The 5,685-nt window shown below is 47.8% G+C and overlaps 1 long non-coding RNA gene across 1 annotated transcript; it reads right to left on the bottom strand.

The window, feature by feature from the left end:
- Positions 1–677: 677 nt before the first annotated feature.
- Positions 678–4,479, bottom strand: LOC105998313. Its single transcript, XR_001175693.1, has 3 exons — positions 4,307–4,479; positions 2,301–2,333; positions 678–876 (listed from the first exon to the last, which is right to left on the bottom strand). It is a non-coding gene; the product is annotated as an uncharacterized LOC105998313 (long non-coding RNA).
- Positions 4,480–5,685: the final 1,206 nt, after the last annotated feature.

The following is a 5,685-nucleotide window of genomic DNA, read 5'->3' as shown; positions in this document are numbered from 1 at the left end:
TGCTGAAAGGCTGCAATGTAACACCTTAAGCTGTGAGCCATTCCCTCCACCAGATCCAGTTCCAAGACACAACATAAACTGGGAATTTCTTCAGGCTGTCTTGTCCTCATTTAGGCCTTCATGCTCTGCTGAATTCCAGCCTTTCACCCACCTAACTAACAATCTTCTCAATTTCTGTGCAAAGACTCATTGCCACAGGAGTTCTATCAGCCTGAAATGCTTGTCACCCAGAGTCCTTAGGCAATCATTCTCCAAGAGCAAAGGGCTGATTATTGCTGAGGATCCTCTGTCCTTTGCCCTGCAGCCAGCATGTGAGTCAGCAAGTTTTCTTGACAATTTCCACCATGTGATTTCCTTCCTCTACATTTTCACTGACTACTACAACCCTGGACTGGATTACTGGATTACTCAACAGTCAGGGAGTTGTCCGGCCCTTCAGTCAATCAACATTCAATGAGAACCACGTGTATCTGAGGCATCAGGTTAGAGGCCATGGGGACACACTAAGGAACAAAGCAAGCAGGCAGCTCAGCTTTAAGTGAGAGGACAGAAGGTGAGGGGAGGTAAAGAAATAACAATGAGGGCCATGTCCCCTCCAGATGGAGGGCTCTGAGAACACCGTTCACCCAGCAGAAATGGCAGGAGAACTGGATGGACAGGATTAGATGGATCTGGACATGACCAAATGTATTCACCCCCATCTGTATCTTAGCACCCCGCTTTTGTTCCTTACAGAAATTTGTGTAACACTTTCTTCATCTACAGAACACAGATGTCAATAACATCCTGCTCAGCAGCTTGTGGAGAGGAGGAAATACAAGCACAACTTGGTGGGTTGTATAGTGCTTAACTGTATGTTACACCTTGTATTCAGCACTGAATGGGAAACTGGGATGGAAAATGATATTAATAAAATTGAATGATGTCAACAGCACAGTAAATAGCAGTTGTTGCCATGTATGAGGACCTTGGGGAAGCTACAATCTGATGTTATAGGATTATATGCATGGGCTGTGCCAACAGAAGATACTAGTTTTATTTTGTCACATTAAAAGTTATTGACACAAAACCAAAAACATTTTCATGAAAAATACAGCTATACAAAGGAAAATATGTAAGACATGAGGACAACTGTCTTTGTCAAGGTGGGAATGGGGATGGGGAAAAGGGGACAAACATAAACACACATGGGAGGAGTTCCATGGACAACAGGGAAATGCAGCCAACAGTCTGGAGGAGGGCGTCCTCTGTGCTGGAGGAGGGGGAGGGCCAGAGGAGGGAGAGCATGATACAGGAGATTAAGTAAGGAATTAAGTGAGAAAGAGAGGAGGCAGATGAAACATCAGAAGAAAACAACGTTGAGATGTATCCATGGCCACAACTGTCAGCAGTGGTCCATGAACAAAAGTGCCATATCTGTAATGGTTTATTACCATATCCAAGTTGAATTTAGAGTGACTCATAGTGTGGAATGACACAAATTTTGATGACTGGTGAACTCAGGGAGAGAGCAGGCATCCAATATTTGTTAACTACCAGTTGGAGTGAGTTCCCTGAGAAGCCAACTTTGGTCTGGTGACACAGTGAGACCAGGTTGCACTGTCAGGTCCCTATGGAGTCATTCAGCAAGGATAAGCAACTGGCTCCTGGCTATATGGAGAAAGACCTGCTTGAACAGATCCACTCAGGACTTCCTGAAACATACAGCCTAAAATGAAAGCTGTGGAAATAGATGAGTGCACAAGATCATGGGTAGGACAAGAAGTACCTGGGGAACACAGACTTAAGAAAAGGGAGAGAAGGAGTCTAAGAAAGAGCTAAAGGAAGTGAGCAGGACACAGACAAACCCTGATGCACAAAGCATCAGTAATCACTCAAAAAGCATGTGGTGATAGTTGTTCAGAGGCAGCATTCCATCAGTACAGCAAATACCTGAGATAACCAAGGCATAAAGACGCAAGGCTTACGTGGCCTCACCGTTGGGGAGGTTCCAGTCCATGACTGGTTGGTCCTTGTTGCCTGGGCCACCCCTAGCTCTTGAGTGTTGTTTCAGAATTAGCTATCGTGGAAAAGTCTGAATCAAACTGAAGGTGAATGGACACAGATAAGAACCCAGAGGGGCCTGATTCCTACTCTATCACCCAGAAACATGTGTATATCAGCAGATGACAGGCCAGATGTTTTCACATTTGTGCTGGTGTTTCTGAGAGCTCTGCAGGGGGAAGGGAATACCCTTAGAAGGAGGAAGAAGAGGCGCTGCAAACACAGCATGCATGTTATGATGGTGGTAAAAGACTCACCTCCGCATCCATTTTGATCGCTTCCTTCAGGGCCTGTGAGGACAAAAGCAGTAGTTCAGGCTCCTGCTGACATTGCTCCAAACCCTATACTAACTCTCTCCTGAGTCCCCACTTTCTCTCCTATTCAGTCCCATCTTCCCCAGATGTCTTCACCACCTCAGCCCTCTGGTACTCAGGCTGGGATCTTCTAATCTAAGGCTGATGGTAGTAAACTTCCCTTATCACATCAACTACATCTCCTCCAAAAGAACATGCCCAAATCCTGAGGTCCATCTTTCTCTGGGACGACAGCTGGAAACATGAGGCCTCCATGGAAATGAAATATTCCCACAGCTGACGATTGGAAATGCCAGTGTCTCATCTTACGCCTTGGAGACAAGGCAGTAAGAAACAGTCATCCTTTTTTCCTTTGCCTAACTTGAGTATACTATGTTAAAAGAACAATGCTGGACTACTGTGGACCCTTCACATGAAGGGGGAAGGAACAAACAAACACGTGAGCCAAGGGTCAGAGGATCCAGTGGATAAAAGGGGAGAGAAAAAGACACAGGAGAGAGAAGGAACAGAAGTAAACAGTCCATGATGGCACAGCAGTAGTACCAAACTTCAGTGCACTTGTAGGCCCGCTTTATCGAAATCTGGTTCCTAGTTCAGAAGGTCTTGTGTTGAGTAGAGAAGAGGCTAAGAATCTGCATTTTCTCAGGCACTCAACTGGTCATTACACAGGTCAGCCACCCCCTTCAGGGAAATACTACAATTGTATAAAAATTGGGTTTGCATTCATTTTCAGAGCTGCTATGCCGAAGAAAAGCCATTCCTTTCCCCAACTCTTTCCCAGCCACTCCCTTCTGCTCCCAGCCTGTTTGCTCCACACCCTCAGTATCCTCCTCAGCCTCACTACAAAAGCTTCTACCTCTTATTGAAAGGGGTCTTCACTTAATAGGAAGGAAATGAGATAATATGCTAATATGAATCCAATTATTCTACGGAATACATTTCTAATATTTTTAAACTTGGAGCATGTGCCCATATTTAAGAAGAGCTGCTAATTAAGGAAAATGATGATAGAAAATGCACAATTCAATTTCAAAATTGAGCCTAAAAGAAGGAGTAGAGGGCTGCACATGTGTTCCTATGGACTACCCTCCCACTCCAGAAGGCCAGGTCATAACCTTGGACCCTATTGCTGCAACTCTAGCTCTTCTCGGCCTGGGGATACAGGAAAACAGGAACTGCTAGACCCACCAGTGGGCCCAAGGAATGTGAACATTCTGCACAAGCCGGAGGCAGGTGTTCTTATCTGCCTGCAATCCTAACCACTCAGGAGGCTGAGTTCTGCAGGCCACCTTTCAAAGCCAGCTCAGGCAGAAAAATCTGTGAGACTCTGATCAATTAGCCAGGAAAAAGGCCAGAAGTGCGCTGTGGACCAAGTGGTAGACACTAGTCTTGAGCTCAGACAGCATCCAGAAAGGCAGAGGGCCTCCACAAAATTGAAAAAAAAAAAAAAAGTACAGACTGAATGTGTTAATATATCTTTCTTTTGTACTTGATCGAGCCCCTCGCTGTTGGATCAGGTCTGTGGCTTCTCCCAGGTGCTCAGCCAGTAGTTGGGCAGCAAGGTCAGGGCTGGGCGGGACAGGACCCAGCTGGTGTGGAAGGCTGCCAGGGCTTTGGGGCCTATGCTGTCAGTAGCACACTGGTCCTACCCGCACAGCACCGCCCTGCAAAGCGCACGGATCTCTGCTAGAAAAACTGATCCCCAAGTGTTTATCCGACCCCTAGGAGCGCCCCATCCCTACATTAGAGCTCAACCCCAGTGAGTTTACAGGAACCCTGCCAGTGCACTGGGCGCGCCCGATCTCCACACGGAGTCCGATTCGAGGTGGCCTGTGGGATCCTCACGAGCATATCGGCTCCCCGGGAGCGTACCGGGTCCCGCGAGCGCACACGAGCCCCGCTGGCGCCACCCCTGTGAGTGTGCACGGTTCCCTGCAGGGTGCACTTACCCGGGAGCTGGCGGATCCCCCGGACTCCTTACCCTAAGCCACCAGTCGAGGTGCAACTTGTCCTCCGGACCTGCCCACCTGGCAGCAGCCAAGTTGCAGACTGGGCGGTAGGCGGGTTCTCATTGGCTGCAGTCTTTCTTTGGGCGGAGACACCTAAGGAAGAGGAGGGTTTCGTTTTGTTTTGTTTTTGACTAGGAGAAGTAGTGCTGTGGCTTAAAGTGGTAGAATGCTTGCCTGGAAGGAAAAAGCTGAAGGACAGTGCTCAGGCCCTGAGTCCAAGCCCCAGGACACACACCCCCTCCCATACACATACTGCTTATTTTTGGCTACTGGGAAAGAAAGCAAGGCTTTGTATCTTGACATTAAGTTTTTATCCCCACGCAGGGCCTCCCTCAAGTCCCACTCCTACTCTACAATCCTAACAGGGCCTTATTTGTGCCCCGGATTCAAGATCTCAGGGGTAACCTGTTCTCCCAGCTGCTCAGGCTACGACCTGCTCACCCATGGGTATCTCCTCCCACCTGGTAGTCAGAGAATTCCCTTGACTGGGCTTTCCTCATGTACCCAGGGTCCCATCATTTCCTACCTGTCATCTCCCCGCTGGGGCATTAGTGCTGTGAAGAGTATATTATACTTTGCCAGAAAACCACACAGACATCCAGGTACAGAAAACAAAGAAAGGTTTATTGCCAGGAAAGGGAGAAATGAGAAGAAGCATTGGCTATTGTCTGAGGTGACCTAAATAACGTAGGAGTTTTAGGAGGAGACAGAAAGGGCTAGGAGGCGGAGACCCTGGTGTGGATGTGAGGACCAGGGGCGTCATCATGGCAGACTAGGATTTATGGCTGCTGCCCAAGTAGTAGGCAAGGTCACTCTAAAGTGCTCTTGTTGCCTTCTATGGTGGTAGCTGCTCCAGAGAAGTGCCATCCCAAGATCTCCAGGGGGTTGGAGGCTAATTATTTACTGGCTAATTATTTTCTGCCTTTACTACATAGGCCTGGTGTTGCCTAGGAAGGGAGCATGCTAAGCTGTGGAGAGGGGAAGGAGCGTGCTAAGTTATGGGACGGAGCTCACTTGGCTAACAAGTGCTGTCCTCCTAGACCTTTCCCCATGCAGCAGCCAGACTGACCTTAAACCTCTAAGTCGGTTGCTGTTCTCTAATCCAAACCTTTCCAGTGGCTTCCATTTATATCTCAACGCTACCCTCTGCTTCTCAGCCTTTTCTCAAAAAAAAAAAAAGTCATCTTCTCACTGGCAAGGCCTAGGTCACAAGCCAAATTCTAGGGACTGAGCATGTGAGCACTTTAAGTGAAAGACATGGAGAATGGGTGTTTCCTCCAAATGAAATGCTGAATTGTGGTACCAGGACAAAGGTTGCT

Source organism: Dipodomys ordii, unplaced genomic scaffold, assembly GCF_000151885.1.
Source record: "Dipodomys ordii isolate 6190 unplaced genomic scaffold, Dord_2.0 Scaffold161, whole genome shotgun sequence".
NCBI lineage: Eukaryota > Metazoa > Chordata > Mammalia > Rodentia > Heteromyidae > Dipodomys > Dipodomys ordii.
The sequence above is the reverse complement of the archived record's forward strand: the minus strand, read 5'-3'. Positions and strand labels throughout refer to the sequence as shown.